A 27,880-nucleotide genomic window follows, 5' to 3' on the forward strand; every position below is an offset into this window, starting at 1 on the left:
TCCCTCTTTGGTTCAAGAAAATTGCTCTTGAGCTTTGGAAAGAAAATTGGCTAATGTGGCCTACCCAGTGGTTCATGTGAAGTTTACCGAAAGGGATTACCTGGTGAGGCAGCTAAATGAGGGCTCTAGTGAAAGCCTAGCTTTTAGTCTTGCTACACATTTTCTACCAACCTGAGGAAGTACTTATGTCACATCAAGCCTTAGTTTTCTCATCTAAAAAATGCAAGGGTCAGTATGTAATACATATTCAAACAAGGATAGTTTAGTTTAGTTTAATTAGATATTATCAAGGTTGCACTCATCATGTGTTACCTACAAGGCATTATCCTTTGGGTGCATTTACACATGCCCTTCATTCTTCACGTTCATTATCTTCTTTTTCTGACAATATTTTTTTTAATGGATATACAAAGCACATAAGGTATAAGTACCATGCGTGCAAAAAATACTTGTTAACTTCTTACATGTTTACATTCTAAAAGGCTTATGTGTATCACATCCACACACAAAAGAAGCTCTGAGGTAGGTTCTATTATAAACTCCTTGTGCTCCTAAGGAAACTGATCAGCGAAGGTTAAACGACTTGTGTGAAGTCATATAGCAAGGAATTTTGGAACCTGGACTCAAACCTCAGCACAATGTCACTCTTATTCCAATTCTTTTGACTTACTGCTAAATCTCACTATCTTCCAAATTAGTGGTCAGTAAATATTCTCAGAAGACATCAACAGTAATTAAATGTATATTTTTAATAATGTTCCCTTTCCATCGTAGCTTCAAATATGGCATTTGAACATTATCATGCACAAATCTATGCATGGCTATTTTGCTCCATTCAAATGCCTCTTCTTGCAGCTTAAAATTCCTTTAGAAACTGACTGGAGTATAAATAAATAAAAAAGTTTAAAGGTTTTCAGAAATTATTTAGGAGGGAAGAAAATGGAAATAATCAAATGAAAAAGAACTATTCATTAAACAAAATGGAAAAGAAATAACTGGGTGTGCTGGCTATGGGTAATGTGTGATCTGCCATGTTTATCAACAATTAATAGTATTCTTCTCATGAAAATACTTCAAATATGGAGAAAACTATTCTGGAATTGGGTTAAGTAAGCCATGATCTCTAAAAAGATAATAGGCTTGCCATGAACCTTGGTTTCTGGAAACCAGTAGACCGTACTTCCCTGAATGTCAATGCCTCAGGACAGGTGAAGTGGCACTGCAATTAGAAGCTATGCCCATACACTTCTTTCTCCCTCTTTCCACATCATACCAATGTTTCACGTAGCAATTTTCACTCAGTTGCTACAATATCTTGACACAAAGTGATAGATCACCTGTCAGCAACTGCAACAGCTATATGGCTGAAAACAGACTAATTGCAAGAAATAGAATTGCCAGTAATCATTTGCTGAGAATTTCTGAAATCTCAAAGAGTTCAAATACATGAGTATGATAGCTTTTGGTGAAGAGAATAAATATAATTCCATCCTTCACCCAAAAGGTTCAATGTATAAGGTCCACATCCTTAAAGTTCATAATTACCTAATAGGTACGATTCAATCCAATTAACATTTATTGACGCTGACTATGTTAAATTCAGCATTTAGGATCTGGGTATGCAGGGATGACTTATACAAACTTACATCGAAATGAAAGAGGGTAGAGGCAAGTACAAATTGATGCTATACAAGCCTTATCACATGGGTACAGAGTCAGGGGAGTGAGAGACAAGGAGAAGTATCTTGTTTTAATTAAAAGTAGCGAGTCAATTTACTTTGACTGAAGACATGAATGTATAGCTTTCAATCAATATTTACAGCCCGGTAATAATGTTTTAAAAAGTATATATTACTTTAATAATATCATTTGACATATTTTTAGGGCCTCCTTTTTTAGTGTGCCCAATAGTTTCTACTTGTGGAGATTACGTGTCCTTCATTTTGTTGGAGAAAATATATGTACTAAAAGAGTAACTGATTTTAGTCAATGCTATTAAAACCATCTCTACATTTGATGGAGCATTTCAAGTATGTTTGAATACGTCTTTAGAGTGAATTGAAACTCAGATGGCCTTCCTCTGACCTCAAGTGTCAGGGTATACGATCTGAAGACATACTAAAGACCAAGGGGGTTCTAAAGTGGCACCAACCCCTCACTGATAACCTATATTTGGGGGCCAGGGGCAGTGGATATGTGTGTGGTGGGGAGGATTACAAGCATTAGGTCTTACTGAATCCAACAAAGAGACTATGAAGATCTTTAATATTCTTGATAGATTTGATCAGGGATTTTATCTTTTTATCAATAGGATCTGTGATTCCACTTCATAAGAGGTAGCCAAAATCTTAGATAATAAAAATGAAAACAGTTTAGAGTAATATGATGCTTTGTATTTGTTTTGTTTTGTTTTGTTTTTTGGTGGTACGCGGGCCTCTCACTGTTGTGGCCTCTCCCATTGCGGAGCACAGGCTCCGGACGCGTAGGCTCAGCGGCCATGGCTCACGGGCCCAGCCGCTCCGCGGCATGTGGGATCTTCCCGGACCGGGGCACGAACCCGTGTCCCCTGCATCGGCAGGCGGACTCAACCACTGTGCCACCAGGGAAGCCCGATGCTTTGTATTTTAAAGGGTTTTTCATATATATTATTTTATATAATCCTTACAGTTATTCTGTGGAGTACATGGGACAGGTATTATTAGTAGTCTCAAGTTAGAATATCGAAGAAAGAATGTTTTTAATGGCATTTCACATGAGGGTTAATATTTTTAAATTTGTCGCTCAAAACTTTACTGATATTTATATTTGTAAATGTTTGCAACATGTGTTGTATCATCATATAAAAACCCTATAAACCTCTATCAGTGTATCTCGGCATCAATTTTCATTTATACAGTTATATTTATGTATTTATTTATTTTTAATGTATGTTTCCGTTGTACAGCATTATACATCTCAATGTATACATCTACATTATACAACTCAACATCTGTATACACTACAAAGTGATCACCACGACAAGTCTAGTTGCTATCCAACACCATACAGTTGATCCCTTTCACCCATATCACCCACCCCAACCCCCTTCCTTTATGGTAACTACTAGTCTATTCTTTGTATGAATTTGTTTTATTTTGCTTGTTCATTGGTTTGGTTTTGTTTTGCTTTTTAGATTCCACATATGAATGAAGTCATCTGGAATTTGTCTTTCTCCATCTGACATGTTTCACTTAGTATAATATCCTCAAGGTCCATCCATGTTGTCACAAACGGCAGGACTTCATTCTTTTTACGGCAGAGTAGTACTCCATTATATCCATTCATCCAACAATGGAGACTTTGGTTGTTTCCATATGTTGGCTGTTGTAAACAATGAACACAGTGGTACATATATGTCTTTGAATTAATGTTTTTGTGTCTTGTGAATAAATACCAGAAGTGGAATAGCTAGATCATATGGTAGTTCTATTCTTAATGTTTTGAAAAATCTCCATACTATTTTGCATAGTGGCTGCATCACTTTACACTCCCACCAACAGTGTATGACAGTTCCCTTTTCTCCACATCCTCTCCAACATTTCTTATTCCTTGTCTTTTTGATGAGAGCCATTCTAACAGGTGTCAGGTAATATCTCACTGTGGTTTTGATTTGCATTTCCCTGATGATTAGTGATGCTGAATATCTTTTTATGTGCTTGTTGGCCATCTGTATGTCTTCTTTGGAAAAATGTCTATTCAGACCCTCTGCCCATTTTTTAATTGAGTGGTTTGTTGTTGAGTTGTATGAGTTCTTTATGTATTTTGGATATTAACGTCTTAATTGGATATATGACTTGCAAATATCTTCTTCCATTCAGTAGGTTGCCAGTTTTGTGTGTGTTGATGATGGTTTTCTTTGCTGTGCAGAAATTTCTTACTTTGAAGTAGTACCATTTGTTTATTTATGATTTTGTTTTCCTTGCCTTTGGAGTCAGATCCACAAAAATCTCCTTAAGACTGATGTCAATAAGGGTTACTGACTATATTTCATTCTAGAAATTTTATGGTTTCAAGTCTTATATTCAAGTGTTTAATCCATTTTGAGTTAATTTTGGTGTATGGTATAAGACAGTCATCAAGTTTTTTATTTTGCATGTGGCTGTCCGGTTTTCCCAACACGATTTATTGAAGAGACTGTCCTTTCTCCATTGTATGTTCTTTGCTTCTTTTTTGTAGATTAATTGTCCACATATATGTGGGTTTATTTCTGGGTTCTCAGTTCTGTTCCATTAATCTGTGTGTCTGTTTTTGTGCCACTATCACACTGTTTTGATATTATAACTTTTTAGTATAGCTTGAAATCAGAGAGTGTGACACCTCCAGCTTCTTTCTTTATTCTTAGGATTGTTTTGACTATTCAGGGTCTTTTGTGTTTCCATACAAATTTTAGAATGATTTGTTTTAGTTCTGTGTAATATGCTATTGGAATTTTTATAAGGATTGCAATAAATCTGTAGATCACTTTGGATAGTATGGCATGTTAATAATATTAATTCTTTCAATCCATGAGCATGGACTATCTTTTCTGTTCTTTTTTTTTTTGTGTCTTCTTCAATTTCTATCACCAGTGTTTTACAGCTTTAAGTGTATAGGTCTTTTACCTCTTTGGTTAAATTTATTCATAGGTATTTAATTCTCTTGATCCAATTGTAAATGGGATTGCTTTAAAAAAAGAAAACAAAACAACAACAAAAAACCTGTATCTCTGTCAATGTATCTCAGAAATAATTTGAATTTATACATATTTTAAACATCTAGTTTTCCTCATTAGTTTTCCATATTTTCTCGTTTAATGGTGGACTAGGAGTTGCAGATATGGAAGTAAATTGATTTCTGACTGAAAACTGTAAAATCAGTCATTTTTGAAGACCAAAACAGAAAAATCTTATCTAAAAGGATAGAGTCAATCAACACCTTACTTTTACGGCTTAGAAGAGAGACAAATGATCTAAAAACAGAAGAAGAAAAAAAAAGTTCATTTATAAGATGGGAAGAAAATAAGGAATGTTGAATGCATTCTTCATTCATTGCAACTTTTATTTTTTAAAACTTTCATTCATGAGGTTTGCCTTTGGTAATACCAAACAATTAACTCTGTGTGCACAAAGCACATTAATCACAATGTGTACAACTGAAGTTTTACTTTTTTTTTTTTTCTGCCTTGCATTGTTGATTTATTGGCTATACTTTTATGTGTCTTGGCTAATTGTTGTTATTTTGTCTACGTTACCAACATCAGTTTGCAATTGAAATCCTATAAATCTCTCATTTGAATTAATTTTATTTAAATTTTTCCTTTCCACTGTGCATTCTTGTCATTTACAGTGTGAAAATCAGAGTGGTATACAACTCCAAAATTCTAAACCCTTACGAATGTAGCACCTTCATGCAGCACTACTGAGCTCTCTCAAGTGAGTTTTGAGGGAGAAGCAAATATTTAATCACAGAAATGAGAAAAAAAAGCCAAACTTAAAAGTATCATTATTAATCATTGCTCACAATCCTTCCAATTATCCACTAAGTCATTCAGAGACAACACACCATCTCTTCTGAGAGCCCATCATGCTGCCTAATGAAAGGAGATGGTGTATTTAGAGTGAGGTGTCTTGATTTTAACCAGAGTAGCTAGCAGCTGACTGTGTAACAATGTTAGTGGAATAGCCTGTGCTGTAGTTCTTTGTTTCTACTTTAAAAAAAATCTTTTTCACAGCAATCACTCCCTGGATGAGTCATCCACTAGTAGCAGATCCTTAACACTAATTATTTCAAATACCATTTTAAAAAATGCCTACACTTTGAGAGAAACAAACAAGAAAACATTGAGAGAAAAAGCAGCAGGAATCCTTTTCCCCTCTAATCTATTGCTTGAATGTACCAGAAAACCACTTCACCTGCAAAAATTCACTTGCTAAAATAGTTCAGTACAAGGAATGAAAAGAAACATGTAAGGCACCAAAGAGATTACCCAGAAGGAATTAGAATAAGACTAACGTTGACTTTCTCATATAAAATACATGCAGCATTTTAGAATACAATGAAAAAAATATTTTAAAGATCAGAGAAAATATATTTGAATCTTAAATTCTAAATCCATTCAGTCATGGGCAAGAGCCCAAAATACATTCAATATTCAAGGAGTAAGACCATTTACCTCGGAAGCATTCTCTCTCATAAACATACCTATCAAAGCAAGTAAGTGAAACATAAAAGTAGAAGATATGGGATTCAGGAAACTTTCACTTCATTTAAATAGAGCAACAAAGGCAAGTCCCAAGATGACAGATTTGTATCAGATCTAAGAATCAATCATTACAGTTTATAGAAGGAAGATGGTGAGAATGTGGAAGGGGATTTCCAGGGGTTAAGAGGAATCCTGAGAATAGCTGATATGATGGATCATTTAAAAATAATTAATCATATAATAGATACAAATCTGACAACTTAAAAAGAAAAATCCAATAAAATTTTTGGGAAAATAAAAATCTTGAACAAGTAAGGAAATGTATGCTCTCCTAGTTATCTTTTGTGGCATTAAAAAAAAAAACCTTGAAGCAACCATTGTATTAAATCTCACAATTTTGTAGATTAGCAATGTGGACACTGTTTAGCTGGATAATTCTGCTATTCCATGCGGCATCAACTGAGGTCATTCAGTGGTACTCAGATGGTAGGTGATGGTATGGAGGGTACGAGACTGATTCACTCTTAAGTCTACTACTTTGGAAGAAATGGATGAAAAGTGCAGGTCCCATTGTGACTGTCAAACAAGTGCTTACATGTCCTCTCTCACAACAGTGAAGCCCCAGAATGTGTTTCCATGGCACTCGAGGTATCTCACATGGTCTTCTAAGTCACAGAAATGAAAGCTGCCATCTCTTAAATTCTGGGCCTAGAAACTGACATGGCATGAGCTCTGCCATGTTCTATTTGTCAAAACAGTCACAAAGCCCAGACAGATCCAAGCAAGAGTCTTCAACCCCATTGTCAATGGAAAGAATGTTAAAAAGAAAAAAAAAAAAAAAGTGTGGCTATCTTTCACCTATTTATCACATTACATCATTTTGTTCCACTGCCCCTGATTTTCACATAGACGTATTTGATTACAAAATTTTTTTTGATATTTATTTATTTATTTGGTTGTGCTGGGTCTTAGCTGCGGCAGGTTGGCTCCTTAGTTGCAGCATTCATGTGGGTCTAGTTCCCCGACCAGGGATAGAACCCAGGCCCCCTGCATTGGGAACATGGAATCTTAACCATTGTGCCACCAGGGAAGTCCCTGATTAGAAAATTTTTGTTGATTTTAGAATTTTAGAATCAGCCTATACTTAAAATAGAAAAGATTTCATATGGTTTTAAAAGAGAATGGAAATATTACTGAACTTAAGTATACTAAAGTAAAAGCACAGATGACAGAATTTAATAAATGGAAAGAAAAGGAAAACAACATTATAGGAAAAGAATTCTAATATCCTTGTTTTCTGGAGTAAAGTTGCTATGGTCTAAATGTTTGTGCCCCTTCCCCCATTCATACGTTGAAACCTAACCTCCAAGGTGATGATATTAGAAGATGGGGGTGACTGGGATATGATTAGGTCAAAAGGGTGGAGCCCTCATGAATAGGACAAGTATTCTTATAAAAGAGGCTTCAGAGAGCTCCCTTGCCTCTCCCACCATATGAGGACACAAGGAGAAGTTAGCCCTCTATGAACCAGGAAGGAGGCTCTCACCAGACACTGAATCTACGGGTGTCTCGATCTTGGAATTCCCAGCAGCCAGAATGGTGAGAAATAAATTACTGTTGCTTATAAGCCACCCAGTTCATGATATTTTGTTATAGCAGATAAAATGAACTAAGACAAATGTGTAAAACAGTATCATTTATGGTTGATGTTAGAGGACATAAAAATATATTATAAACATTTAAACATATAAAACTAATGGAAAAGTGAATTAAAAGTAATGGCAATACTATGAAGGTAGGAGTTCCAGGGAAAGAGTAATAATTTCAGTAGCTAAATCCTCACTTGGCATAGCAAAATCAATGGATACATTAGAATGTGACCACTTAAGGAATAGTGCTACAAACACATTTTTTTTTAGAGATTTAGATCAGCTACCTCAAAAAATAAAAAGATAACTCTCAAAGTGAAGTGAGAGGGATAATGAAAGAGGAATCTAGCAGAAAGCTGTTGCTTTTTAATACAAGCTGTTTGGTTCTACCAGTTTGTAGACATTTTTTAGTTAAACATGTGAATGAATAAACTACTTTGGGAAAAAAAGGAAAATGATTCAAAATGGAGGTGTGGTCTATCCCACACTTCCACCCCTCTAAGACCCCAAAAGGTATTGTAGCATCACATCAGTAGTACTGGAATCCAGGAATTCCCAGAGGAAAGGCCACAGAGTAAGAAGTAGTGGTGGCTCTAATGATCAGAAGGAGGAATAGCTACCAAGTCACTGAGACCAGAGCAACAGAAGAAAAATTTCCTCTATCCCAAATATACTGGAGAAAAAAGAAAACCTTTAAGTGGAACAAAACACATAGCTTATACCTGGATTTTTATAAGAAAACAAACAAAAGATGTGGTTAAGCATGTAGAGATGAATACAATTCAACAGTTAACGTCAATTCATAATTGGCAAAGGAGTCAAGAATACTTAATGGGGAAAGGGTGGTCTATTTATTAAATGATATTGGGAAAACTGGATATCCACCTGAAAATGAATGAAGTTGGACCCCTCTCTTACACTACTCACAAAAATTAACTCAAAATGGAACAAGACTTAAATGTAAGACCTGAAACCATAAAAATGCTTGGAAAAAAACATAGAGAAAATCTTTTTAACGCTGGTCTTAGCAATAATTTTTTGGATATGACACCAAAAATACAAACAATAAAATAAAAAGTAAACAAGTTGGACCACATCAAACTAAAAAGCTTCTATACAGCAAAAGAAACAAGCCGATAAAGTGAAAGGGCAACCTACAGAAAGGGAGAAAATATTTGAAAACCATATGTCCCATAAGAGGTTAATATCCAAAACATGTAAAGAACTCACACAACTCAATAAAAAGAAATCAAATTAAAAAATGGGAAAAATATATGAAGACAGTTTTCCAAAGAAGATATACATATGGTCAGTTGGTTCACGAAAAGGTACTCAACAGCATTAAGTATCAGGGAAAGGCATATCAAAAGCTGAGTTATCACCTTACCCCTGTTAGAACGGCTATTATGAAAAAGATAAGTGTTAGCAAGAATGTAGATAAAGAGGATCACTTGCACAGTATTGGTGGTGCTGTAAATTGGGACAGTTTCTATGGAAGACAGTATGGAGGTTCCTCAAAAAATTAAAAATACAACTACCATATGAGCCAGCAGCTTTACTCACTGTTGTATATCCAAAGGAAATGAAATCACTATCTTGAAGAGATATCTGCACCCCATGTTCACTGCAACATTATTCACAATAGCCAAGATATGGAAGCAACCTAAGTCCATCTATGCATGAATGAATAAAGATTCACATACATATGCAATGAAGTATTATTCAGTCATGAGAATGAAGGAAATCCTACTATTTGCAACACCACGGTTGAAACTTGATGCCATTATGCTGGTAAAATAAATCAGGGAAAGACAAATACTGCATGATCTCAGGGTGTGGGAAACAGGGGGCTGTCAGTCAAAGTGTACAAACTTTCAGTTATTAGATGAATATATTCTGGGGATCTAACGTACAACATGGTGACTATAGTCAACAATACTGTGTTATATACTTGAAAGTTACTAAGAGAGTAGATCTTAAATATTCTCACTACACACGCATACAAAGGTAATTAACTGAGTTACAGATGTGTTAACTGACACTATTGTGGTAATCATTTTGCATTACAACACACTGCATACCTTAAACTTACACAGTGTTACATGTCAGTTATCACCTCAATAAAGCTGGGGAAGGGGAATTGGAAGACTGAAGGATTTGGGCAGCTGGCAGCAGCAGTATAGTTTTTTTGGGGGAAAAGAGTTAATGGCTACTAATTTTTAAGTGAACTTAAACAGATAAAATTGTAATGGGGTTCTGACATTTATTACCTAAATTACATGCTAGGTATCGATAAAAGCCTTCAATCAGGGAATGCTTAGGGAAATAGACAATTTGTTGTCCCCTTTTTCTCATCTGTCATATCCCTTGTTTTGATGCATCCAATTAAGTGCCTTATCAAATGGTCATGTCCTTGTATGAAGACTTTCATTGTAAATGCAGCAAATGTTCAGGCTCCAGGGTTGAAATTGATTCAAGAGTACCGATTTTAAGAACTGTTTTCATCAAGTTCATTTCATAGCTCTAGTTATTTCTGTTCCTATTTGCTATGCGCAGATCTTTGCAAATTCTAAAACTCCAGGAGGGAGATCTCTCCTCCAGTTCTGCTAGCTACAGCTGCTCGTAAATACCAAGGAGTGTATGAATCTAAATGCCTGCTGTTGTAGGAGGGCTTATATAAGATTTCCTGGTTCTTGGTAGAAAGAGAACAGTCTTCCAATTTGAGAAAGAGAATTCTTCTTCTCTCCACTTTATCCAGCCACAATTTACTTAGGAGTCATTTGCACTATAATCTTTCTTGGGGTTAGGGTTATAAAAGTTCATTTTACTTTCTCTGAGGTTTTACAGTTTAAATGTTTCAAACATATTTGCCATCTATTACCCGAACATCAACTTCTTCTAACAATCCTGGAATATCTAAATATCAGAGTTATTTTCAAATAAGAAAATGACTCTCCTAAAAGCTTTTTAAGTAAATCATGCAGAAAGAAACACAAAATGTACACTGAATATTTCATTTAGTCTGTTGTCTATTTTATATTTTGTCTCCTTATTTTTATTTTAGGTTTATAAGGGCTGATTTATTGGTTTTCTAATGACTGCTATTCATTCCAGCAGCCAGTACTTCAGTACAAACAGATATGTACAAAAAAATTCACTCATTAGAAAAATAAATATTTTTGAACAGCTAATAGTAGCTACTATTTCTGGATGTACTAATTCTGGATCCAGTCATAATCTCTGAGAAACTCACAGCTTAGGGGTGGGAGGAGACAGATATACAATAATGAATTTGCATATAATAACGTATTATCACAGAAACACATTCAGATAGCTGCAGGTACCAGAGAAGGAAATACCTAACTGCTAAGCAAGTGTGGAAAAGAGGGTGAAACTGTATTTTTGGTTTTATAGTGTCTATGAACCAAGCTACAACACTGACATATACAGTTTTCTGTTTTCATAAGAGCAAAAAAATAATTTAGAAAACTTTAAAAGCCCCCAAAACAACCAGAATGCGGTATTGTAAGTCAAGTGATACTGTCTCAGTGACTGCATAAAATTGGAAAATCAACTGTGAAATCAATGACTATTAAGCTGGGAAAACAATCTGCTAAACCATTTGCCCTTCCGCTATTTTACGTAGAGCAGGGATCTCATCAAATCCTAGAAAAAGAGAATCATTCTTTCTCTCCAACATTCCTAAACTAACAGGAATTGCCTGAACTTCAGATACTAACATCAATGGCAAGGGTTTTGGTCATTTTTCAGCTACATTTTCCGTCAAGTTGTGAATATTAGGCTGCGCAGAAAAGAATGAACACAGAAGGACTGCTATCCTTTGGAAGTCCTGCTTACAAGGTTGGCCCTTGGCTGGCATTTGGGAACTTGGATTTGGGGAGGGTCCCCAACATTAACTGATAAGAGTGACTTGCTATGTCTAAACTCCTTGAACAAACAGTATGGTTCATGCTGAACAACTTCTTTCCTTCTGGGAGTCTGGAATTTGGGGACTTGCCAGCAGGGGAAGCCTATGTGATCAGCAGCAGCCCCCCAAAAACACAAAAAATGTCTCTGGGCACTGGTCTCTAACAAACTTTATACGTGTACTCACAACTTGTTACTGTGATGAGTGTGTCTTGTGGACACCACTGACCGAAGATGTTTGGTAGCTGGTTCCTATTTCCCCTCAGACTTCACCCCATGAGACTTTTCCCATTGTCAGTTGCGTTTTGTATGTTTTCACTTTAATAAGTCGGCTGTGAATAAGACTATTTGCATCCTATGAGTTCTCCCAGTGAACCATCAGACCTGGGGGTATTAATCAGGGCCCCCAACAAATAAGGTATATATTTAGTTATATTTTGATAATCTTTCTGAATTTTTGCCAATGTAAACTCATAATACAATCTACACGCAGTAGAAGAGGAGAAGATACTATTGCCTCAGAGAACATACAGAACTTAAAGTAAGCCACTGGTTTTCCAATTGTAGCTAGTTTTCTAGCAAAGCCAAGTATTTAAATTAGACATACATAAACATTAATTTATATGTTAATTATATATATATAAATTATACATTTATTCATTAATATATGTGTGTGCACCTCCTCTGAGCTATTAACTCATAAATAAAAAGTACCATTCTGACCAAATCATAGTTAATAGAGTGTAAACTCTTCAAGCACAGGTATAATCACCTTTTCTAGTCCCAGTACTACCATTAACCTACTGAGTGAACTGAAATAAGTTAATTACCTTGAAAGAAGTCACTCATTTCACTTTCCACATTTATAGTTTTAGATGTTGGAATAGATAATTTTTGGAATGTCTTTCCTTTCTGAAAGTCTAGTTATATGAATAAAGGATGCCCTTGGTATTCACTCTGCTTTCTGTTTGATCCTAAGGATCAACTTGACTGATCCAGCAGACACGTGGGTGATCCTGTACTCCCTCTAAGTACCTGTGTGTCCTACCAACCTGCCCATTCTTTCATCGATGAAGAATATCCCAGTTAGTTGAAGAGTGAATCTTCTGTTAATGATGTATTAGTCTGGGTTCAGACAGGTAAAGAGAGCAACTAGAGGTATTAGAGAAAAAAAGCAGCTTAGTAAAAGAATCAGGGATTATACATATGTGGGAAGAGCTCAGGAGCAACTGTGGGAGTGATGGTAATGAGAAGATGGTAGAAAGAACTGTGAAGGACTCCAGCCTGAAGTATGAGAGGCAGTGGAAGGGTACCACAGCTGTGCAGTGGAAGCTTGCCAAGAGGTGTGTGAACCACTGCACCTCGCCACCATGATCTCCTGGGAGGAGTAGCTTCTGTTTCACCTTCTTGCAGTGGTAAACTCTAATGATGATTCATATAAGGAAGGGAACTGGAGAACATTAGTTCCCAGCCTTAGAAGGAGTGCCTTGTTGACAAAAGACAACACAGATGGCATGCTGGTTGTTGGGATGCCCTCGAAGACTTTCCACACATAAAAGCCTTCTAGAGATATGTGAATCTGTATTTTAAAAAATAAAATATCAGAATATTTAATCTAATACTAATCAAATTTCCAGTGATACTGATGGTATTTTTCTACTTAAAAAAATTAAAAAGGTGGTGGTAGGAGAGATTTGATTCTTCTTGTCATTAAGGTTCTGATTCTTATTAATGTACTTCCTGGATCTTAACTAGCTTCTTCATTAAATGACTCATCTACCAAAGGAAGTTAGCACTTCCTTATGTTGAATACAGAACAGGTAGATGTTGCCAGTACTCGGTCAATGCCATAGTTGGAGTCTAATAAGATTACTATTTTCTATTCATTTTTGACAAGGTTGCCTAGTCAATCTGACAGATAATCATACTAAAACACATAGTTTTATTAAATGCTATGTATGCAAAGGAGAATAAGGGAGTATTGCAGGGGGACATCTAACACAGACAAGTGGGTAAATAACATATCAGGTAATATTTCCTAAAAAGGGGGATATCTAAACTGAATCTTTAAAGATTCAGTGATAGAGCCTGTACCAAGCAGAGAAAAAGAAGATGCAAAGGATAGAGCTATCAGACTGTGGAGCGTTCAATCATCTACAGTTAAATCAGATTTATTGGAACAATGGCAGAAGTAGTAGCGGGAAATGAACCTGATTACTTAAGAAAGGAACAAATCATGAAATGCCTTGGCTTTTATTTTGGGAAGTTTAGCTTTCTTCTTTAAAATGATGGAAAGCCAATTAAGAATCTTATATAAAAAAGTAATTATTAAGATATTTATGTTTAAAAATAATTAATCTAACCCTTTTACTGAGAATACATTTAAAATTAGAAAAAATGTTAAAAAGACTGTCAGATTAATCTGGTTGAAAAACATTATGAATGTGAACTAAAGCAAGAAGAGGAGATACAATAAATATTCAGGGTATAAAATATACAAGGCTTAACTGGGTTGAAAGTAGGAGAGAAATAAAGGTGAATCGTAAATTAATCTTGGATTTCTTATTTGGTTGACTGAATAGATCATGGTGTTAACACAAAGATCCAGGTTAGGAAGAGATTTGAAGAGAAGATGAAGAGGTTTTGGTGTGGTAAATCTGAGATGTCCAAGTGGAAATAAAACATTATATAAATAGGTCAAGAACTCGAGAAGATTTTTTTCTGGAAAATGTTGAATTGGCAATCATCAGCATATTGTTAAAGTTCTACACAATCAGGCTTCAACAACATATTTCATAACTCCCAGATAGACAGTAACATTTTTATACCTGTTCTCAATAGAGTAAAAATTATAGTCTTCCTCCTACATCAATTCATCCAAGCGTATGTCCCATATCTACATATAGAGGCTTCCATCTCACCCACACATCAAAACTCACATCACACAGTATGATATATAAGACTTTTAAGAGTTACGTAAAACTCATGTGCCAATAGCACATTTTGCTCTTAAAATTTCCCTGTCTAGGAAAAATGGGACAAAGTGCTTAAGGTCCCTAAATTTATAGAATACTAAAATGTTTAAAGGCAAAGAAGTATGATTTCCATTGAAAGGTATTATAGTCATGGGACTTTAATGATAGATCTGAGTTTTGCAAAGAGTAACTCATTTAGTAGACTAATAAGAGACTTTAAATTTCCTCATATAAAGTGAGGTGGTGGATTAGTTCAACTCTAAGATTCCTTCTTACCACAGATTTCAAGGTTAAATTAAAAAAGTATTTAAGTAATTCATTTTTATTGTAAGACTACTGTTGATGTGAATTTTGAATAACATATGTGCATCATTCTGCATTAGATTTACAGACTTATTTTGCACATAGCCATGTGCAGAAATTGACTTACTAAAACATATTGGAAAAAAATTTCTGAATATTGTTGAATTAATCAATCTAGTCTTTATGGCAACACATTATGTATATGGATATCACTTATTAATTATACTTTCCATAATGCCTGAGCAAAGAGTCTCATTTTAATACAGTAGATAACTGTGTATGCACATCACAAACTGATAGAAATGCTTACAGAAGGAATGAAGGTACATTTACAATTTCAATTATCAATCTCTGCCCTTTGAATTCATGCACTATTTATTTGATAATAAGGATATGAATTCAAATTTATCTGGCCTTAAAGCTAAAGCTTAAGTTGATAGGCATTGTAACAAAATAAACGGTCATAATATATCTCCTTTCAGCATAGCATCTCTGTTCATCGAACCAACAGTTGGTTTTGTTCAACATCATCACAGTTGCTGGAATTTTGTTTCACTTAAATTATACTCACACTCACAGACATCACTCATTCACATATACTCACACAAATTCACAACACATACACATGAATACAACTCATACATATGCACACACACACACTCACATTTATGTACACTCTCTCTCACACACACACAGGAATTTGAGGTTTTCTTTCTCCTGCTTCTGCACACAATCTTACATACTCAAGACTTATGGAAAAGTGGGTAGTCCAGCCCCAATAATGAACAATTACTGAATGAAACAGCTACTGCCCTGTCCTTGAATGTTTTCGTATGCTGGCAACATGGAGTTGACAACTTAAAATAATGTAAATGACCCCTTTAGCTATCTAAAACTTTTTGGCTGAGATCGAACGCTTTATAGATACTTCCTGCTTCAATTCCAGGGTCTAGTTTTACCCCTGTCAGCATTATACTATCAAAGTAATTACAAAGTAAGAGAGAATTTGAATCCCCAAATACATGTCTGTAAAACAGTAAAACATTTCCTCAACAGTCCTCAACAAAAAACCTCCCTCTTATCAAACAGTCTTAATTTAGATGGGGATGCCCAAGAAGCCACAAATTCTTCATAGGTTTATAACATTTCTTCCTAGGGAAGTTCTTTTTTCTTCCTTCTCCTACTGAAGTTCATTTCCGTCATCAAGGTAAGTATAGAAAAAGAAACAAACAGATTCTGAAATAATAAGTTGCATTGTATGACAAACCCTATTAGTTGTTTTTCAGTAATTTAATCCTCAGAATAATTCCGTGTATAGATTTTATTATTACAACAAAGGAAAGTGAAACACTGAGCGATATTTCTGACCAACGTCATACAGAGCTGTTAAGTGACACTGTTGATATATGAAACCAATTTCTTGTTTCTAAATTTAGAGGTCTTTCGGGTACCTCACAAAGAGAGAGAAGATGCATCAGGCAGATTTTTCAATTGGATGTAAAAAATTCATATCGTCCACATAATTCCACACCTGTTTAATGTAGAGACCTAAAACCGTTCCCTGGTGGATTCAGTATATTCTGCCCTAGTTGGTCTCCATCACTAAGAAGAATCATTAGCCACCTTGAGAAACTTGGGAAGACAATACAAAGTTGGTTTCAATGAGAGCGGTAGCTCAATTTCAATTTAATGCCTGCGCTGTGGACAGTGCACTCTTGAGACGTGATTTGAAGCTTGTATGGGAAACAGATGTGTCTCCTTCTCCACTGGCATCTTTGCAGACACAGTTTGTGTCCTCCGTTAGCCAACAAACACCCAGACCTCTCATTGCACCCACTTTAGTTACTCCAGATGATAACTTTCCATTGATTTCAGTTGTCTCTATGCCTCTCAAAGGGAATTTTTTATATACCACATAAGTTAATATCTATTTCCATTCAGAATATTTCATGCATACTATCTCAATTTGTGAAAAAAAATTATATAGCCACTTTTATTTAATGTTAAAATACAAAGACAGAAATTTTCTAGAAATAACGCTTTTAAAAAAACCTTCATGATCTTTAAAATGTATATGTTTATTTATAATAAAATCAGGCTAAATTTAGGCCTGTCCTACGTAAATGGAATGATTCTCATTTGTGCTACATTTGGCTTCTTACCATCAGTGACCTTCAGTATAGTTGTGTCATGATAATTTTAACCCATCTATCCCATTGTTTCAGAGAATAGGTCCAAGTCTTAGCTCCCGAAACCCACTTGTTCTGCCTTATGAGACTGTAGCGTCTAGAATGACAGTTTCTTTCAGCACCAGTTCCTGCTCTCTACTTGTTCTTATGAATTTATGGATGCAGACTAATACCTGCTTCCTAAATGCTTCTTAGCTCAGAGCACAAAACTCAGACATCCTTTGTCTCAGGACTACCACTGTGGGTTAATACTAACATATCTCTTCTCCAGACCCAGTTCCTTGTCTACACTATTGTCCCACACCTCACTCACCCAGCATCAGAGAGAAATTGTCTACTAACTGTCCCAAATTTTAGTATTAAACAGGCCATGGGGCCTGTTTTCAAAATAATTTTAGACTCATCCTATTTAGTTATCCAAATCTGCCCCCATCTTTATTTATGAACAGTAAAAACTGCAAATAAAAGAGGTGCCTGGATTTTCAGCCCTGGGTTCCACAGCCTCAGACTCTGATGCTCTAATCAAGTTTTTCAGTTTCCCTTTTAGCTCCTCTGACAGCAGCAGGTCTGGAAGTAATCAAAGTCAGCATGAGAAAAATGAAGCTTCTACCAGACACCAACAGCGTTCTCAATTTTTCTGCAGAAAGATTCATCTGTCAGCTTTTTTTTGCAGATGTGCTGCTTCATATGTAGATGCAATTTACTCAGGGCACAGTAATGTCTAGCTTTATGGGTGTTTGGTGTGAAGGAGCTGAAATGTAAGACCTTTTCTTATTTTAGAAATGGAAGGAGAATAAGAAAAAGGAACAATGATACAGACTCAAAAAAAAAAGCAAGGAAACTTGTAGCTCTTTATCCAAGATTATAAATAGAAGAACTATATGAAGCTCTATGATCTCACTTCTTTGAAGGAATTGTTGCAAACCCTCATCTTTATTAGCTGAATATAGTTGGTTATGCGATCATGCCTTCTTAAGCTCATTGAGGTGACTTTGCTTATTTTCTCAAGATTGAGAATTTGAGTCAGAACCAATTATACACTAGGGGGAATCACTGAAATTTCTGAAACATTTCCATGGTAAATTGACCTTTACGAAATTACTTTCGAAGAGGTGGTATAGTGTAATCATCTGAAGCACACAATTTTCAAACAAACTTTAATCCAAATACTGGATTCATCCAAGAATCTTTGGCTAATGTTACCTAATTTTCCTAATCTGTAAAATGCGATTAATGATTCTTAACTTAGGTGTGTTGTGAGAATTAAATCAGAAAACATAAATGAAGTGCTTAGTACTATGCCTGCAAGACAGAACCTGATCAATGAATGGTGAACATTTTAAACTATTACTATTATAATTTTATTGGGAAAGGTAACTTGGAGAAGGTTGCATTCTAGATAAACCTCGGCCAGTTTGAATACATAGAAATGGTTTTACTCAACACTGTGACTGTCTACCAAGCGTGGTGAGTAGAGCTTCACAATCCCCCTAGTGGGATGGATTATGTATCACGGATAACAAACACTTTAACTTTCTTGACATTATATCTCATGAGCCTTTAGTCCCATCTGTCCCAAACTGCTCTTAGCAACAGTGCCTCAATGCCAACTCCAAAAATCACAGTTCTGAGAGCCTGCTTTATCCGAGTCAACAGGTATCCATTATCACCACATCTGAAATGCCAGTCTTCCTAATCAACCAAAAGTAAGAAATTCCTAGGTACTAACAGCAGTTTATTTCCCACTTTCCTGCCCTACCAGTACTGTGTACATCTTCAATAAGAAACAAGTGTTTGATTGATCTCTAGAACTTGCTAATCTATTAGAGCAGCAGAAAAATGTAATTTATGTCTGAGACAAAGATTGCTAAGACCTTGACCACAGAGATCACTGCTTTGTGCTGCCTAATGTCCAAGGTCTGAAAGTTTGTGCTTTAAATGTTTTATTTAGTTTACTATTTGCTTAATGTGTAATTGAACCAAAAAAAGTTCAAAACTGTACTCTAGCACTGTAAGGAATACCTAACAAATGTTAAAATATATCATGTTCATTGACTGGAAGAATTAACACTGCTAAGATGATTACCTTCTACAAGTTGATATATGGTTCCACCCTGGTAAGAATATCATAAGGCTTTTTTTTCTTTTTTTTTTGAAATTGACAAGCCTAAACTAAAATTAATAGGGAAGTTCAAAGGGCCTAGAATAGGCAAAACAATCTTGAAAACAAAATGACTACATAATTTCAATGCTTACTATAAGCTATAGAAATTGACTATATGGTATTAATGTGAGGATATACAAAAATAACAGAAGAAAATAGAGGGTTTGATAGTTAAATATATAGATAGCCAAGTGATTTTTGACAAAAGTACTAAGTTAATTCAGTAGGAAAAGGGTATCTTGTTCAACAAATGATGCTGGAACAACTTGATAGTCCCATCGGGGGGAGGAACTTTGCTTTCTAACTCATAAAACTCCTAGAAACAAATGTAGGAAATAACTTCATTATTGTGCGTTAGACAAAGTTCTTATAGATAGCACAAAAACAGTAACATAAAAGTATAAAAATATTCAAAATATTGTATTTTATATAAATTAATTCTGCTCGTCTAAAGCAGTAGTTGGTCAAATTTTTCTGTGAAGAGAGAGTAAATATTAAAGGCTTTGTGAGCCACACGGTCTTTGTCACAACTACTTAACTCTGCTTTTATAGTGTGAAAGCAACCATAGGCAATACATAAACTAATGGGCGAGACTGTGTTCCAATAAAACTTTATTAACAAAAACAGGTAGCAAGCTGGATTTAACCCATAGGCTATAGTTTGCTGACCTCTGCTGTAGAGACACCTTCACAAAAATGAGAAGGCAAGCCTCTCAACGGAAGAAATGATTACCTTTTTGTTTTTGATAAAAGGTTGATAGCCAGAATATAAAAAGCTCTCCTACAATTCAATAATAAAAAGACACAAGCCTGATAAAAATAGGAGGAAAGACTTGGACACCAAAGAAAATATAAAAATTTCCGATAAATGCATGAAAAGTTGATCAACTTCATAGCCATCAGAAAAATGGATATTAAACCGTCTAGAGTTCAAATGTCACACCAATCAGAATGGCTAACTTTAAAAAGGCTGACAACATCAAATGTGGATGAGGCTGTGGAGCTACTGGAACTTTCATACATTTCTGTTGAGAGTAGGAAATGGTGCCATTTGGAAAACTCTTCAGCACTGGAATACCTAGAATTCCCCTTCTAGGTATTTACCAAAAGAACGAAAACATATGACTATAACATACTTTCATAAAATGTTCATAATAGCCCCAAGATGGAAATAGCCCAAATATCCCTTAGCAGGTAAACAGATGAACAAATTATGGTACACTGTTACAACATTCTTGATAACATGAATGAATCTTAAAAACAGTAGACTGAGTTACAGAGGCAAAAGAGAAAAGAGCATATACTTTTTTATCCCATTTATGTTTTGAAACAGGCAAAACTAAGGTGTGCTTATAAAAATCAAATCACATTTGCCTTAGGAGTTCATTGCCAAAGGAGCATAAGCAGATTTAGGTGTAGAAATACTCTATCTTTATTGGGGGTGGTAACTTCATGTGTGTTAATTTGTCAAAATCTACAACTGTCCATTTAAAATCTGTGGACTTATTACAAGTAAATTATGCCTTAATTTTTTAAAAAATTGGTTTTGTTATGGCGAAGATACCATATAACATTTTTTTAAAGGGTAAGTTAAATGCCACAGTGATTAAGGAGCCAGGGACAATCCTGAACTTCTCTGGGCCAAGGAATATTATGACAAGTCTTGGAAATGATATTAAGGAAGAGCAGGACTGGCCTTTGTCAAAACTCTACAGGAATTAACGTTAATCTCCTAGTTACTCTGTCTTCCTCCTATTTAGCCCCTATCGTGTATTTTCTTTTTCTGTAATCTAGTGTTTTGTCTTTTATCTTGCCTTAGCCCTACCAAAATCTATTCAAAGGAAAGTGTCTGATTTACCTTCCTCTCAGAAACATGTAGCCTTCACCCATCCCTCATCTTGCAGTGAAAACAGACTCCTGTTAAAGTATCTTTGTAGGGATTTAAAACCTAGATGGACTGGGATATACTTTGAGGAACAGAAGACTGTATCTTTCCAGGTGGTTGATTATGATGAGTAAGAGAATCAGGCCCTCTTTAATTCTTGGATGAATTTTACAAAATCACCCGGGGCTTCAGAGATCATCTATTGGCCAGGCTAATAAGAAATGAGTTGTTGAAATAAGCATTACAGTCCTTGAGGACAAAAACAGAACTTTGTCCTTACTTAATGAATTTCAGTCTAATCGCATAACACAATCTCATAGAAAAGTGCAAGCATTAAAAAAAAAAAAGATAAATTCTGGTCTATATATTATTTTTATACCATACAATTATAATTAGTAGAATGAAAATAGATTAGTTTAATATTCTCTTTAGCATAACATATTCTGTGTATGTTTTTAAAACTAGGGTGATAATCTTTGCAAAAATGAATTGAAATATTGTGTCCTAAGCTCCTCTCAACACTTCTGTATTCCTCAATACCAGAACTCTCTTTTGGTTTAGAACTTTGCTTCTAAATAGTCCTGAATTCATTTAAAAAACCCTTTACTTAAGGAAAGAACAGGTGTTATCTATATTGGCTTTGCTTCACTAACTAATTGAAATTTAGGCTCAAGAGAACAATACCTTGGGAATTGAACTCAAGATTTAGCTTATTTCCATTGAGAACTGTATCTTATAATTCTAGAAAAAGCATATTGACCAGGCAGAGTATAGCTATGGTTTACTTTTGTTCAGAAGAGAAGGTAACGGGCTTTATTATGATAATTATAATATTAATAGGCAGCTGGAACCAGCTTTCTTTTACTAAGGGGATAGAAAAACTACTCTTATTAAAAATGTTGACTACTGTGTATTTATGAAATACAATTTTGGTGATCATAAAATTCCAGAATGCATTCTAAATATACTTTGTCAATGGTGTTTATTTAAATTGGTTGACCTATAATTGGAAGTCCCAGTCCTTCCTTAGTAATCTTAGGAATCTAGACATAAGGAAACTATTTTAAATAATTTCGGAGAATCCAAATTGTTTTGATATTTATTTATAAATAATTCAATTGCAAAAAAAAGTGTACAGAAGTTTAGAAGCCATCCAGGGGGATAAAAAAGAAAATTGATCTTAGTTATAGTGTGACTTCTTGTATTTTATTTAGAAACCATCCAGGGGGATAAAAAAGAAAATTGATCTTAGTTTTAGTGTGACTTCTTGTATTTTATTTTTTATATTTCATTCATATGAATTTCAATATAGGCTGAAACAGATGCAACACCTAGTAAGACTTAAAGAAAACTATATTTTAAAAAGTCACAGAAAAATGGGCTATATTCAAGATCTTGTTGCCAGGTGACGTATGATTTACTGCTAGTACCTTAAATTCTTTTGACTGCCAGATTATGCACCAAACCACCAAAACAGCATCTGTCTTGGAATAATCAGCCATTATAAGAAGAATATAAAATATACATTCTCTAATTTCACTTAACAGACAGAAAGTAGTTAACAGAAACTGGCAAGTATCAAAATCTTTAGTGGAAACAGAACGTATGTTCAAAAGATTTGTAATAAAAAAAATCAAATGTAATTAAACATTTGATTCTTTGAGTTAAAGTCATCTGATCAGAGAGAATTATTTGTAACTGAAGGTATCAATCTTCAAATTCTAGAAGAGTAAAGAACCTAAGAGCTCATCAATTCCAAACCATTAACTTTACAGTGTTTCAGACAAAATATCATTAATTTGGTTATACATGTGCAGGTCTGTCATTTTGAGGATGATTTAAATTATTAACTCTAAGTTGATTTCATACCACTGCTCAGTAAGGTGTCTAGCAAAGATGACCTAAGGGATGCTATCCAGCCTTAGTATTATTGAAATAAAAATAATAAGGTAAATTATGCATGCAAATTGATTATAAATAAAGGGATTCATTTTCCTCTTGAAATGCACATATCGTAACATTATTTAATATCAGTGTCAAACATCTGTCATTCTCATCACATCTTTATTCAGATGTGTGAAAGTAAAATATATTGGAACTATATATGCTGTCACTTTTCCTATAAATCCACGTGTATTACAAAATTTTGATTTGGTCACAGGGCCAGCAATAGGGCAAGAAGTTATAGGCAGTGGGTGTGTGTGTGTGTGTGTGTGTGTGTGTGTGTGTGTGTGTGTGTGTGTGTGTGTGTGTGTGTGTGTGTGTGTGCGCGTGCGCGCGCGCGCGCGCGCGCAGGTGATTAGCTAATCTGCAAAGTGAAATTCACCTGATCATCAACATACAGGAAGTTAGGGAACATCTGCTTTGAGAGCCTAAAACACCTTTCTTCTGAGTGTAAAGAACCAAAGAAAAATTGTGAAATAATCCAGTTTTGTCCTGGGAGCATTATTCTTTGCAACTGTTTCACTAATCTTTTGTTTATTTGTTTTTTTGTTTTATATCAAGACTCCTTGATGAAGGAAGCAGTATGTTACTTTACATTTTGACACAGCCTTCTTATATTAACTCCTGAATCCTCTCAGATAATATACGTGGACCTCCTAGCATTCATGTTTACCTTTGTTTCCTTTTTTCTATTTTTATCTCAAGATCTCAAATGTTACATAGCTAATCTGGTTATTGAGTCTCTGCTTATCATAATATCCTTTTCATTTTGTTATATGATAAAAATACGAATAATAGCATAGTTTCTGCTAGTCCAATGGATTTTACCTATTCATTATCTCTTTTTTTCTCTCAATAAACCTAGAAGATATGCTGTATAATCCTTATATCTCCATTTGAGACATATTAAAATTATAGATCTCTCTGTCAACTCACACTTGTATTCATATTGAGAAGAAGTCTCTTATGATCTTATGATGGAAGAGGATCTAACCTAAGGGGAGTTCATGGATGATGTGGCTTTGTGTACAGGTGTGAACAAAAAATGTATTGCTACTTCATTAACGTTCAGTCAGAGGCGGCTTTGAAAGGTAATGCTGAGGTGAAGCCCTCCCACTGTGCTGAGCCTTATTTAGGTGTCACACCTACTTATTGACTTTTGCTAAATAGAAGTAGCTTAAAATAAGTATGCATGTGAAATAAAAGGAGTAGTAAATGGCTTGGCTAGCTGGATGGGGCCTTGAAGGAGAATGATAGGACGGGCACGGATGAGGAGGTGTGGAGAAGAGGTGTATCGATGGCCATATGGGAGCGGGTCCCAAGCATAATGATCTTCAATTCACACGTTAACACACCAAAGAGCATCCAACACGGAAGCGGCCCTAGAAAGCTATGCAGTTCCAATAACTCATTCAGTGGATGTCAACCTACCCCTTTCTTCAGCTCTCTGGGAACAGGCTCATGAATAGAACAGCCATGGTCATCGGAGGTAGAGTCTAAACATGTGATACACTGCTTAGCCTTCCATTCTCCAAACTGAATTTAGCTGCTACTTTCGGCAAATGTGACAGAAACAGAAATCAATACTGAGCCCCTAATCAAACATCATTTTTTGAAGAGGCTAATTAGCCATGTAGTGATTCATTGATTATAACAGATACATGACACCCTGGAAATGCAGTAATTCTTATTGACTTGGATAAACATGACACAGGTACGGATTAGCCTTTCCTACTAAAAGTGTCATGGGCAGAACCACTGTCTAAGATCTGATAAAATATTTGATTCAGCCCGACCGACATCACACCACGTAATATCACCTTTGACCAAAGAAGCCACTTTATGGTGAAACAGAAATGGTGGCTGGCACGTAGTCGTGAGTACAGTAGTCATATCACATTCAACAGCTGCCAGAAGCTACTGGCCTAATGGGCTAAGGCAGGATTTCTAAACCCCTGCATGATTGACATTTTGGGCCAAATAATTCTTTTCTTGTGTGGTGGTTTTCTAGCACCTTACAGTATATTTATCAGCATTGCTGGGTTGCTGGACTCTACCCACTAGATTCCAGTGGTACCATCACCCAGCTGTGAAAAACAAAACTATTTCCAGACACTGGTAAATGTCCCTATGGGGCGGGATGGGGGTGTGGGACAGCAGACAAAGTCACCTCCAGTGTAGAACCACTGAGCTAACGGAGGAAACTTTCGAAAGGAAATCAGAGTTGCCAGGTTGGAGTAATCCTGTGACAATAGATGCTATCATCCAGGATGTGCTATCTATCTATCTATCTATCTTTTTTTTGTGTGTGTGGTACGCGGGCCTCTCACTGTTGTGGCCTCTCCCATCGTGGGGCACAGGCTCCGGACGCGCGGGCTCAGCGGCCATGGCTCACGGGCCCAGCCGCTCCACGGCATGTGGGATCCTCCCGGACCGGGGCACGAACCCGTGTCCCCTGAATCGGCAGGCGGACTCTCATCCACTGCACCACCAGGGAAGCCCTATCTATCTATCTTAAATTAATGATTATTACATGGTGTTATGCCCTTAATAGGTAGAATATTAGAATATATGGATCCAGGAACCTAGGGTATAAATAGGAGTGGGCCTTCCTTATGATCATCTAGGTTAATCCACTTGGGTAATTTGCAACTCTAGACTCTGGGTTTACTCTAGTTCCCAGAGTAAAGATACTTCTACTAGAGGGTATCATAAAAAACCCATTAAACTTTAAACTAGAGCTGTCCCTGGTAACCTTGGGCTCCTTGTGGCCAAGAGATGAGCAGGCAAGGAACAGAGTCACCAAAGTGAAAGGGATAATTAACTCTGATCATTAGAAGGAGTTAGGACTGCTGTCACCAAGTAGTAATGGAAAAGAATGTGTTTTGTCCCCATTGATCTATTTGTCTATCTCTTGGTAATCTTTAGCCCAATTTTGATAGTAAAAAGACAAATGTAGTAGTAGGGTGTGGTGACCAGGGTTCTCAGACTCCTGAGGGATGAGAGTCTAGCTCACGGCGCACAGGAAGCCACCTAGACTAGCAGAGGTGTTAAACCAGAGTAAGAGGAGTCAAGTATGGGTCAAAGAGGAAGAAAATGCTGAAAATCCGCTGTGGCTCTGAAAACAGCTGGAGCGGCAGGCCTGCAATTTATTCCACTCATCTTCCTCTTATAAAATTCTCAGTTATAGAGATTAATGAGGATCTTGAACGAGCTGTTCCCAGATGTTATGAACCTACACTATGAAGCAAGTGGATATGAGCCGCACATGGGCTGGACTGTGGCGGCTGATGTGGTGCATCACCCAGATTTCCCCTTCAGGAATGGGGCGCTCACACTCTGGGGGGGGGGGGTTGGGCTTCCAATGACTCACAGCTGAGACACTTACAGGCACTTGCAGTTAGCCGAAGGGAGCTACTTCACCCTAGGTTTCACTCCCTCCAGGGGCAAACCACACCCAAAACTCGGTCAGTGTGGGGAGATAAAGACCTGTCCCCCTTGCCTCAACTTGGGACAAATATTAAGAGCTGTCCCAACTCTAGAACTTCTCATAAAATTGATTGTGACTTCTCTTCCAAATGCACTGGAGTTCAACTTTCTCCACCCAAGTCTCCTTCTCTTACTTCTTGCAGAAGATTTCCCCAACAGCACTCTCCAATTAACTCCCTGCATAGAGTCTCTTCTCCAAGTCTTTTTCATGGGAAACCCAACTTAAGATAAGGACAAACATCAAGCTATGTTTCTCAAGTTGCACTGAATAGTTCGTCTATGTAAATTTAAAAGAGACAAACAGCTCATGCAGCTCAATATCAACAAACAAACAAACAAACAAACAACCCAGTCAAAAAATGGGTGGAAGATCTAAATAGACATTTCTCCAAAGAAGACATACAGATGGCTAAAAAGTACATGAAAAGCTGCTCAACATCACTAATTATTAAAGAAATGTAAATCAAAACTACAATGAGGTATTACCTCACACTGGTCAGGATGGCCATCATTAAAACGTCTACAAATGATAACTGCTGGAGAGGGTGTGGAGAAAAGGGAACCTTCCTACACTGTTGGTAGGAATGTAAACTGGTACAGCCACTATGGTAAACAGCATGGAAGTTCCTTAAAAAACTAAAAATAGAGTTACTATATGATCCTGCAATCCCACTCCTGGGCTTATATCTGGAAAAGATGAAAACTCTAATTCGAAAAGATACATGCACCCCAATGTTCATAGCACCACTATTTACAAGAGCCATGACATGGAAGTATGTCTATCAACAAATGAATGGATAAAGAAGATATATATATATATATATATATATATATATATATATATATATGTAGATATATATAGATATATATAGATAGATACATAGATATATCACAATGGAATATTACTCAGCCATAAAAATGAATGAAATAATGCCATTTGCAGTAACATGGATGGACCTAGAGAATATCATACTAACTGAAGTACATCAGACAGAGAAAGACAAGTATCATATGATATCTTATATGTGGAATGTAAAATATGATACAATGAACTTATTTACAAAACAGAATCAGACTCACAGAAATAGAAAACAAACTTATGGTTACCAAAGGGGAAAAGGGGGAGAGGGATAAA

This window comes from Orcinus orca, chromosome 9 (genome assembly GCF_937001465.1).
Source record: "Orcinus orca chromosome 9, mOrcOrc1.1, whole genome shotgun sequence".
NCBI lineage: Eukaryota > Metazoa > Chordata > Mammalia > Artiodactyla > Delphinidae > Orcinus > Orcinus orca.